General features: G+C 45.1%; 1 protein-coding gene across 1 annotated transcript in view; it reads left to right on the forward strand.

The window, feature by feature from the left end:
• The first annotated feature begins 4262 nt into the window (after window positions 1-4262).
• Window positions 4263-12181, forward strand: part of DRD2 (dopamine receptor D2) — a 32659-nt gene continuing 24740 nt past the window's right edge. Inside the window, exon 1 of the mRNA XM_088527386.1 lies at window positions 4263-4601. The gene's annotated coding sequence lies outside the window, so the exon portion shown is untranslated. The remainder of the gene's footprint in view (window positions 4602-12181) is intronic.

Below are 12181 nucleotides of genomic sequence, written 5' to 3' on the forward strand. Positions count from 1 at the left end.
CCTTTTCCTTTTCCTTTCCTTTCTTTTCTTTTCCTTTTCCTTTCCCTTCTTTTCCTTTCCTTTCTTTTCCTTTCCTTTCCCTTCTTTTCCTTTCCTTTCCTTTCCCTTCTTTTCCTTTCCTTTCCTTTCCTTTCCCTTCTTTTCCTTTCCTTTCCTTTCCCTTCTTTTCCTTTCCTTTCCCTTCTTTTCCTTTCCTTTCTTTTCTTTTCCTTTCTTTTCTTTTCCTTTCTTTTCTTTTCCTTTCCTTCTTTTCTTTTCCTTTCCTTTCTTTTCTTTTCCTTTCTTTTCTTTTCCTTTTCCTTTCTTTTCCTTTCCTTTCCTTTCCTTTCCTCTCCTTTCCTTTCCTCTCCTTTCCTTTCCCTTTCTTTTCCTTTCTTTTCTTTTCCTTTCTTTTCCTTTCCTTTCTTTCCTTTTCCTTTCCTTTCTTTCCTTTTCCTTTCCTTTCTTTCCTTTTCCTTTCCTTTCTTTCCTTTTCCTTTCCTTTCCTTTCCTTTCCTTTCCTTTCCTTTCCTTTCCTTTCCTTTCCTTTCCTTTCCTTTCCTTTCCTTTCCTTTCCTTTCTTTCCTTTCCTTTCCTTTCCTTCCTTTCCTTTCCTTTCCTTTCCTTTCCTTTCCTCTCCTTTCCTTTCCTCTCCTTTCCTTTCCTTTCTTTTCCTTTCTTTTCTTTTCTTTTCCTTTCTTTTCCTTTCCTTTCCTTTCTTTTCTTTTCCTTTCCTTTCTTTCCTTTTCCTTTCCTTTCTTTCCTTTTCCTTTCTTTTCCTTTTCCTTTCTTTTCCTTTTCCTCTCCTCTCCTCTCCTCTCCTCTCCTCTCCTCTCCTCTCCTCTCCTCTCCTCTCCTCTCGTCTCCTCTGCTTTCGCCAAAATCCTCATTCCCTCTGCTCCAAATTTATCTCATATTTCCCATCAAAAATCTTTCCCCTCTCTCCTATGGGCTACCCTATGAGCTTTTCCCTACAAAATCCTTGACTTCCCACCTCAGTGTGCTCAGCTTCACTTCCAAAGTGCTCATCCTGCCCTTTCCATGTTATCTCACTCTATCCCTGCAAAACCCTCATCATCTTCCTTCAATGCTACCTCAACTTTTCCTTCGGAAATTCTGGCTCTTCCCCTTTTCAGGAACCTCAGCCTTTTCCTCTTGTTCACTCTGAAAATGCCCTTGCACTATGTCCACAATGCCTGCCCTTCCCCATCTAACGCTGCCCCCGCTTTCGCCAATCTATGTGGTCTTTATTATCCCCATCGAGTTTTTTTCTCTATTTTTTTCTCACCTAAATTGTCCTCGCTTTTCTCCATTTAAGTGGTCTCTATTTTTCCCTCACGCTGTCCGTGCTAGGATGCTACCGCTTTGTCGGTCGCCCCTCCCTAGAGGTCGCCGCAGTGTCCCCTCGCCATCCCTCAACGTCCCTCCGCTCCCCGACCCTCACTTCAGCCCGCGCTGCCTCACGCTGCGCAGCGCCTCCCGCCGCCGTCGAGCCCCGACTCGAACTGCGCCTCCGACGGCGCGAGCCCGCCTTAAATTAGGGGCCGCGCGCGCGGTGCCTGAGGCGAGCGGGGCGGCTGCTGCGCGGCGCGCGGCGACCGTTTGGGCGGGAAGAGCCTCACGCGGTGCCTGAGGCGAGAGGGGGGGGCTACTGCGCGGAGCGCAACGGCCGTTTGGGCGGGAAGAGCTGCGCGCGGTGCCTGAGGCGAGAGGGGGGGGTTACTGCGCGGAGCGCGACGGCCGTTTGGGCGGGAAGAGCTGCGCGCGGTGCCTGAGGCGAGAGGGGGGGGCTACTGCGCGGAGCGCGACGGCCGTTTGGGCGGGAAGAGCCTCGCGCGGTGCCTGAGGCGAGAGGGGGGGGCTACTGCGCGGAGCGCGACGGCCGTTTGGGCGGGAAGAGCTGCGCGCGGTGCCTGAGGCGAGAGGGGGGGGCTACTGCGCGGAGCGCGACGGCCGTTTGGGCGGGAAGAGCCTCGCGCGGTGCCTGAGGCGAGAGGGGGGGGCTACTGCGCGGAGCGCGACGGCCGTTTGGGCGGGAAGAGCTGCGCGCTCGCACCACTGAGGTGGGGGCAGCCCCAGCGCCCCAGCGAGCTGCTCCGTCCCTTGGGTCCTCTCAGGAAGTGCTGGCCGCAAGCGGTCTCAGGGGTGTCTTAGTTCAACACAAGTTACGCTTCGTCGAACTTTTTTGGGATGTGCTTCTTTTTTTCTGCCAGATATTGTTTGGAACAAAAGCTTTTGAATCACAAAACTCTTAAGAAAATATTATTGTTGTCTAACCTTTCATAGTGATGAAATTTTGTTTTATTTTGGCTTTTTTTCTCCTTTTTCTTTCCTGCTTGAAATTTTATTGTTATTTTTGATTTTTTTTTCCTCCCAAATGATTCACCTAGCTCTAGGATATTTATTGAAATTCTCAATACAATATTCAAGGGAAATTAATCTCCCCTTATGCTTCATAAGAACAACTACATAGTCCAAACAAAGTGGCTTGCAATTTTCATCAGCTGAGGATGTGGTTCTTCACATTACAGAGTAAGTGTGTGTAGGACCACAGGCAAAGGATGTGATATGTATCACTGTCTTCCATCAGATCAGTCGTTACTTTAAGCCATAGCTTTCCAGCAGGCAGTTATTTGCTTTAGCATGACTGAAAAACATGTGGTGACAGTCACACACAAATAACTATTACAAATGGCTAAATGCATGTTCACTACGTTATTAAATCTTGTAAATGAAAATGTATACAGTTGGCTTATATGCACAGTCTCAGCAGATGGCAAACGATCAGAGAAAGTAAGTCCATCCTTTCAATGAGCTCCCCAAAAGGAGCCTAGAAAAGGACAGGAATCTTCTTGGCCTTAAACAAAGCATAAATACTCCAAAGAAGTGCTGTCCATCCATTAAAAATAGATTAATTTTAAAGGGAGTAAAATGGCATACATATATATTAAAACTTTCCCAGCCTGTTCTCAGGGAAAAATCAGAGTATGTTACATATACCAAAATAATAACATATGAGGCTTCCTATGGTGGCTCTGAATAACAGTTTAACACTTCAGAAGAAAACATCCAGCTTTCTGCAGTGTTACAGCCGTTACAGTGTTACAGCAGTGTTACAGTGTAGCCTTTTCTGAGTTCTGTGCTGAGGTATTGGCTCTAGTTATTTGGCTAGCCTGACATTGTATGCAAGATGCAGACTGGAACATTACTTGGTTAATAAAGAAAATATTTCAATAACATTTGGAAAGTTCAAGAGAATTCAGATTGACTTTCACACTAAGGATGACTCAGGAAGGCAGGCGTCTGTGCATTTCACAGTAATTCCTATTTGCAGTATCCTAGAGGGGTCAGTAGCTCAACTGCAAAATACGTAGGGTGCCACAATGAGAAATGGCTGAAGTACTCTTCTAAATGCACTCCTTGCTAGAAAAGTCGTACAAAAACTCAAACTTCTTTTAAATCTAACCAAAGAAACAGGCTTCATTCATTTTTCCTTCTGCTAATAAGAAAAATACATTCCAAAAAGAGTATCAAGCTATTTATTTAAAGAGAGAAGCTTTCTTAGGAAACACCCTGATAATTAAGGACTCCTTTTTCTTTAAAAGCTAGTTAGAATCAAAGATATTAAAGTATAAGCATTTAAAATAAAGCAACAACGGCTTACTGCCAGGAATGGTGTCTCTTGCTATATAAAGTCCTAAGAGATCTATTTGCCATCTGCTTGAAGGAGGCAGGCAGCTTTTGAGGCCCTGGCTCTGTGTGGTGGCGGTGCCACTGGACCGAGGTGACAGCCAACAGCCGGCCTGGAGCTGCTTGGCACGGCCAGCCTGGCATGCTCCGCGCTCCAGGTGCCCTGCCAGGGCCCTGCTCTCTCCCTTTCCTGCTCCCTTTGCCGGGTGCACCCGGGCCGCCGTGTCGCAGAGAGTCGCCCTGGGCTAATCCGCACCACGGAGGGCCAACTGCTCCACGTGTGCCCTGTGCTGCCGCCCCTGCGAGGGCTGTGGGCAGGCAGGGCGGCCAGCCGCCCGCTAGCCCCAGGGCGGCCCGGCGTCTCCGGAGCAGGGCAGCCCGGGCAGGGCGGCCAGGCGGGGAAGGGCCTCCCTCCGCCGCGGGCTTCTCCGCGCGGCCGAGCAGCCCCGGCCGCCGCGCCCCGCCCCGCCCCGCCGCCGCCGCCGCCGCTGTCCGGCTCGCGGTGCTGAAGCTGCCGCCGCCGCCGAGCGCGGCCCGCGAGCGATCCGCCTCCTTCGGCGGAGGGAGTCGCTGGGATTCGGGGGAGGCAACTTCGCCCCCCGGCAGGCGAGGCAGAGCTCGGAGGGAAAGGAGGCGCCGCGGAAATCGCACCCCCCCGCAGCCAGCCCCGGGAGCCGGAGTGGAAACAGGTTGTTGGATCTCGTTGCAGGAGGAGGAGGAAGGGGTGGCTGCGCCTCGCGACGAGCCAGAGCTGGGCTCTGGGAAATGGAGACGGAACCGCCGCTTTCCCACCCAGCAATGTACTGAGAGAGATGGACAGCAAATCGCCGCAGGAAAGCTTTGCTCCCACACCGCCTCTTCCCGGGAAGCTAACGCACGCCCTGCGCTCCTGAACTTCTCGCAGCCGCTAGCTCAGCTTGAGGGCAACCACAGTAAGTTTCCTCTGCGCGAGTCCCAGGGTGAGGCAGGTGATTTGTTCTTTATTTCTCTCAGTGTGCGTGGTCACACAAAGTGCCACCGAATACCAAAAAAAGTCTGCTCGAAAGCTTGGGAGAGCTTGAGAAAACCACAGTGGAGAGTTGTTTTTGGATATATTGGACGCAAAGTACTGCCGCCTCTGCTCGAGAGATTCATATGGCTTGAAGGTAAGAGATAAGTGTTGCTGCTTTTCTTCCAGAAATATAAATGGTGTGACTACTCCAGTGAGGGAAAAGAGGGAATAGCAGCTGTTGTAATCACCATCACCTAACAATGTATCAATGCAAAACAAGCACAGTAAAAGAAGAAGATATTTGTCATTATACCAGCTGATCTGTTTAGTCTTGCCTCCTTTGAAATAGAATAGATTAAAAATAGTTCTGAAATTTAAAAATTATCTTGATTGCTTTTCCTTGCAGTTGTTAACTGCAAGCCAGTAAACATTTTAATCACATTTAAATGCTAAAGATGCACCTAGACATGCTGAGAAACTAAGATTCTTTTTATAAGTTCGATGCTTAACATCCTTCTCACTGCACGTAATGGAAATAAAGTGACAGGCAAAACTGTAGGAGGTGTGTGTGTAGTCAGAATATTATGTCGGTACATTCCAGCTCCCAAGGGAATGAAACTGTTCAATCAAAATTTGAGGAAAAACACCTTTTTTCCCCCCCTCCCTCTTCTGACAATACTGATTTTTCTGCAGAAGATGAAACCTATATCCCTTATTATTTACTTCTCATTGGTCTTAACGCTGAAGAGTAAAGGTTGGGAAACCAGTTTCCCTCACTCTTTCCTTGAAAAACCCTTGGATGGTGATCTCTCAGGGGTTCTCCTTTGAACACTGCAAGTAGCTTTTATACAAGGTTTAAAGGAATAGCTGCAGCATGAAAGAAGCCTGAATTAGTCCTGTTTCTGTCTTCACACCTTCCCCTCATCATTCAGTTTTAAGTTTCATCTGGATTTTTTGAAACCAATGGGTAAAACATTTAGGACAGGGGCTGAGAAGGGAAGGTTTTATTGGGTCCTATTCAGCGCTGAAGTATTTTTGTTTGAAGTTGTTGATCATAGATGCAGTCCGCACAAGGATGTTGCCAACTCTCTCTCAACTGGACTGTTGTCCCTGTAAAGTTATGAACCATAGTGCTAACAGCATGTGCAGCATGAGTCACTGTTCTTGGTCTACACTTCCAAGTCACAAAGGAGAGTAACTTTATTGTGTTATAGATAACCAGTCACAAAATTACACCAGTCAAATACATTACACATGCAGTTCCCTGCAAAGTAACATGGATTATATTTCTAACCTATTTACTGTTTCATTTATTTCTTCTTCTTTAATCGCACGCTGATCTTAAGAATTCATGATCCTGTGTTTATGTCTTTTATTTCCTCCAAAGTAAATGGCCATGGATTGTCCATTGTAATCTAGAAACAAAAGGAGATTTATTGACGCTATTGCTAATTTCATCAAACAAGAAAGCTTTATAAATAGTTTCAAATCGCGAGGAATAACACTAAGCCAACAGAATTTCCTGGATGTGCATTTAGACAGTGTTTCTCTCTCTCTCTCTTTCTTTCTTTATATTTCTACAGATAACTAGAAAGCCATCATTATTTGAGTTTCAGGCTTTAGAGAGAGGGATGTGAACATCCCCCCACCTCGAAAGCCAGGTGGTGCTGGGATAGTAGTTGTAGTGTAGTAAACATGGATCACACCTGAAAGGAAAAAGCTTTCTTTTACCTTTGCATTACCCTTTGGTGTCATTTTTACACTCCACGTGAAGGGCCAGGTGATGATTTTTACCAGATAAGTGGTCACATGGCATTCATCATTCCCAGGATCCTGAAAGTGCTCTGATTCACAACCCAATCCAAAACCCTCAGGAAGCCAGATGAAGTGAGTAGCTTGCATCTATGCAAAGATCTGCAAAGCAAAGGTGATCGTCTACATACGCACACTCCTCTCAAAAGGCAATCACAGCTTGACATCCTCTCACTCCACATACGCTGCATGCACGCAAGGCAGAAAGCACAAAGATTGCACTCTAATCCTTCCCAGCTTTGCTGGAGTATAAAACACTCAGTATTTCTTTAAAGGGACTTCAGTGCTAGTTCAGTGTACTATTTCTCATAGTCCCTCTGGCCAACAGACTCAAGCTATTAGCACCATTAACAAAGATTCAAAGTACTGGACAATTGATAATTCAAGCCGAATGTGCTGTTAAATACAACTCAGAACAGATGCGAGATCACAACAGCAGTATTTCACCACTACATTGACAGGCCTAAATGATTGCATATAGCAGTAAGACAGGCCCCTTTTACAGGGCAGAAATCCCTAGCACCTGAAGTACTATCTGCTATATGAACTCCTTTGAAAATTCTTCTTTTGTATTAGATCAGCAAATGGCCAGCCTTCCTGTCCTGTGTATTTCACCTCCCAAATTCAAATTCACTTTTAAAGAGCTTATGAAGCTTAGTGTTTGAGGCATCTCAGAGTGGCACAGAGAATTCCTTTCTATCTCTGGAGTACAACTTACTCTCAGAAAGCATAATTATCTTGGATGCCTCTGCATTTATCCTTGGAGAGCACTTCTTCCCCACCCCCTTCCCTGTGAAGGGCAGCCATGTTCTAAACACTCGAAGAGGTCATTCTAATGCTACTGGGCAAATAAGTGTCTTTCTGTGCTAGGTAAGAGCCAAATTGTCCAACAGTTGTAAAAACCTTCAGGACAAAATACAGCCTGATTTACCATTAGCTGTCTCATTCTCGCTCAATGGTATGCAATGGGCTATATACAAATATCTTTTGAAGATATGGCCGAAACTACAGGGAGAATTTAGATGAGGGGAATCCAGTTCCTCCAAAAGAAAGAGAGGAGAATTTCATAATAATGCTCAGAACCTGCCTTTGGATACTGCTACTTTTTCTCTGTGAAACAAACCATGGAACGAGCATCTATGCCCTTCTCTCTACTTCACGAAGCATTTGCTTACTGGTCTGATACCCTCGTGCTAAACAGCATTTTTCTGATCTATCTCTGGGTTAGCTACAATACTCTTTGCAAACTGTTACACACTGATGCAGGTTTAGAAAATACTTTCCTTCAAATGCATGATTATTTGCAGATTCTTCAGATATTTAAATGAGATTGATTTGGCTCATGAATCCTATAATAATTTTATAACAACTCTTCTTTAATTTCATCCTCTGCACACAATTTTCTTCTGAACCATTATGAAGTCTGAAAAGGAGCATTTCCTTTCTCATTTTGTACATAGCTGATATTTCAGTACCAGGAGATATAGGATGGGGAGTATGTTCACATAACACGTAATTTGGCTGCAGAGTTTTATTTTTTTTTTTTCTACTGTAAGTCTGGATTCTAAATGTTCCTAAATCTCTGACCACAGCTTTTGGATACAGTCAAGGAAGAGACACTGGAGGAAGGAAAAAAAATAAAAATAAAAAATATTTTTTTTTCTGACCTCTCATAACTGCTTTTCTAAATGTAGTGAAGAGGATACAGTAGGACTAAATTAGCACTAATTTTAAAAATATATCAAGGCTTGAAATATGGGGAGGAAGGGTTTGGAAAGATTTCTTTGGGATCTAATTTCACCACTAACTGTATTTTACAAGGCAAAATTTCTAGTAACTGTAGATGCTCTGGCTAATTCTTCCGGAACACCCAAATGAAATGGGTTAATTTGTGCTGCTTCTCCAGGGTGTTGCTAACTAGATTATGTGAGAGAGGGGGAAGGCAATTGTTTAAGTACTGTCAAATGCATCATTCCTTGTACTGTTACAAAACCAACCTGTATTCAATCATTCAATCTAAGAGAGTTGCTAATAAGTATTAACTCCGCTACCAATTGTTCCACCTCAGTCAAGTTTTCTCTTGCTGTCCCTCATATGGATATTTTTAGCCTTTAAGAAAGATGTGACTATGTGTTCGATTGCTTCTTTGCTGTACATCCCTCTCAATTATCTCAGTGGATATTTTTCTCTCAACCCCCTAGAACAGGTTTATTTCTGGTTTACTCTTTCCCAGTAGTTTCCATGTAGTTATGTGGGAGGCTGCACGTTCTTTATCAAAGCAGGCAGCTGTGATTAGTCCATTCAGAAAATGTAAATGCAGCCTTGTGTGTTATGTAGCACTGGAGAAAGAGATAGACTGTAAGGAACAGTAAAAGCAGTCAATAACAGAACATGGTGTCAAACCCTGCAGGTAGGCCCAGATGAGCAGAATGATAGCCACATTTTCAATTCCCAGTAGAGCTAAATAAACACACTGAACCTGTGAGCCACTGCCTGGGGGAGCCTAAAGAGCATGTGAGACAGTCCTGTTGAAACAAGTGAAATCCACTGGGCTGAGCAGCCTTGAGTGTTAGGGTTTAGTGTTATAGAAAAACAAATTCCTAGCCACCAGCTCAGGATTTTGAATGATGTTTTCCTGGATGCTAGAAGTGAGAAACAGTATCACAAAAATCCATTTACTACTTAATATATCACACTTTGCAAATTACTTGTCCAAACTGTCGTCCCTTCCTGCCACACACACTTTTTTTTTCTCCTTCCCCCAAACACTGTTTAAATATCTCATGCAATTTGGCATTTAGCAAAATAAGATTCTGTCTGTTACAGGCATTCATCTGACCTCCTGCTATCTCTCTCTGTGTGTATTTTACCATCTTTTACATATTTATACCAGAGACTAAAAAAAGAAAAACAGAATGTGATTATCTACAGAATCACATAATTCTCTAACCTTTTTTAAACCTGTTTTCTCTGGTTACCACTTCAAGTAAGAACACCTTTGAGCCTTATCTATATGCTTGGGTGTCTTCAGTCAGTCCACTTTTGCTCAGATTTAGAAACCTAACTTTTCAAATCCACAATTAGGAAGATCTTATTCATTTTAAAAGCATTAAAAATGAAAGAAAGCCTTAATATGGAGCATTAAGCAGCAAGAATTACCAAGGTCCCAGGACATGAATCACTTACAGATGATTTAAGAGAATGTCTGGCAACATTGTTCACTGGCCTAAATACACAGTTGTGCAAAGCTGGCATTGTTGTATCACTATATCACTAACTGTGTATCACTATATAGTTCAGTCACAGGAAGCATTGCCCAGGATTCTCATGGCCTCTTAAAAAAGGTTCCCCTCCAGCAAGAGCACTATAGACTCCAGCAAGATGCAGACTACAGCCCCAAATGTGCTGCTGCTGACAAAGGCATAGCAGTGCCAAAGTGCCACTCTCTGTTTGTCGTCTTTGTTCAATGCAAGAGGTGCAACTTTATTAGGTTATGAAATTTCCATCCTTGCTCTAGATGTGATTTTGGACAGATGCACCATGTTTCAGCAAAAACAAATTTATCCAAGAAGTTCCTGAGGCCAAAACAGATGCAAAATATGTGGAGAAGTATAATGGAAGAGCTCGCATGAATCATCCCAGAGCCTCTGAGATAAAGGAAATGAAGGCTCATCAGGGACGGCTGCTGCAAAGGGCGCTTGGAGAATGTCTACTTCAGTGGTTGGTGTGCCAGGCAGGGAGAACCCCCAGCCCCATCCTGCGTCTGTGTGCTGAGCAAAGTGACACGAGTTAGCACCCACACTTTGCTCCCTTCTCGGAGGAAAACTCGAAGAGGCCACAGATGGCATTGGTGGCCAGAAGCAGCAGAGGCCAGCCGATTTACACAGGCAGGGGATGCCTCATTGCCACTTTCCTGACCAAGCCTTGTTCCTTTCCTGGCTTATGTTTATCAGGCCAAGAAAATGAATCCTCTCTTTGAGGCAAAGGATGATCTACACTGTTAAATCACTTTTAGGAAGTGAAAGGCCAGTGCCTGCTGGAGGTTTCTCTTGGGCTTCTCTTGAAAACAGGGTGCTGAACATATTTGTTCAGATCACATAATTTTACTTTTTGTTTACTGCACCCTCTTATTTATATTGCTGATGAATAAAAGAGTCACTGAAGACAGCTGCAGGTTTAGCCCTGCTTTAGCTTTCAGAATAACTTGTACCCAACGCTCCCTAATTAAAAACATTAGTGGTCCTGTGTCACATTTCCTCTGAAAGAGTAGTTGCCCCACCCTGCTAAATAGGGCAGAAATTCATGACTAGGCTGGGCTCTGTTAATGACTTTCTGCAGTCAGTGAATATGGAAATAATACAGAATTCATAACTAGGGCACATCCAGGCTACTGGGGCTACAATCTGCTTTTCTTTATGGCTGGTGTCTTTGCAAAGGCTGCGCTTGGAGGCCTCAGATTAAAAAAAAAGAAGTCTTCAGCGTATTAGATGATAGAGGTGCACCCTGCAGGAAGCCTTTCCTGCCAGTCAGTACTTGCACTTCTTTGCAGCTTTCACGATTTCAGGCTTCCCTCCCCCTCACCCCTGCCAAATACGCCTGCCTAGTGGCCCCAGACAAATTCAGCTGGCGAGGATGTCAGCACAAGACAAACTCCTCACACTGTCCACCTCTTTCGTCTTGTAACCTCAGCTAGTAAACCTGGAGGGTTATTGGGCTGCAAGCCAAGGGTCGGGCTTCTGGTCTGCGAGGCTGATGGGTTTGAGAGCCACTCTCGGGGGGCCAAGGTGCTACTGCAGCTGAAACTGCAACAACGTTTCTTTTCTTTTCCTCTCCTGCGGCATTTAGGGGGATTAGATGGGAAGTGTATTTTGGATACAAATGCCTCACAGCAGGTCGCCACTTACCGGCAGCGTAAACACCAACAGCTCGATCTTACTCCCGCGGCTGCAGAGCGTGCAGAGAGACCTCAGGGCAGTTGCTGCCCAGCCGCAGCACAGTGCGTCCCTCTCGCTGAAAAGCATGACAGATCAGCACACTGCTTGCCCCCTTCCTTGTCTTGAGGGCCTCCGAGAGCCCCTTCCGTGCTTAAATATTTGCAGAGCAGTAAGTGACACCCTTCCTTGCTCCCATTCTGTAGCAAAGGCCATCACCAAACCTATGTAGTCCTCTCGTCCAAATGAATCTGCTAGTCTGTGCTGGCCTGCCTTGAAAGTAAAGTTGTTCCTACTACAGTTGATCATATCTCTTGTTATGCTAGGAGGTCCTGTGACCCACCCCCCACCTACAGCAGCTCTTCTGTGCCCAGGCAAAATTTTCTGCCATTTTGGAGCTGATGCCATTCATATCATTCAGGATTTATCCGTGTTGTTGGCGACAAGTGATGTGCAATAAAGGGAAATGTACACGTATTGTCAACTTTTCCATCATCTCCTCAGATTTACAGTCCCCTCTTCCTCCATTGAAGAATCAGCCTAAAGTCATCAGTTGAGTAAAGGGACTGTAACAACAGTCTGGGGCCCTGCGAGACCAGTCGCTTATCAAGCCAAGACCTGTGCACATGTAGTTAGACTTTAAAATGCTAGTGAGCTTGCCTGAATTTTAACGAAGACGCCTGGGATAAGTTTATTTTGGTGCCTTCTGACTAGCAAGACCAATAGCACGAAGACAATCCTACGCTCCTTCCCATACCAGAACCTTATATCCTTGTAC

The sequence above is a fragment of the Tinamus guttatus genome, unplaced genomic scaffold (assembly GCF_059628265.1).
Source record: "Tinamus guttatus ecotype Peru unplaced genomic scaffold, ASM5962826v1 Tinamus_guttatus_pri_ptg000284l, whole genome shotgun sequence".
NCBI classification, from domain to species: Eukaryota; Metazoa; Chordata; class Aves; order Tinamiformes; family Tinamidae; genus Tinamus; species Tinamus guttatus.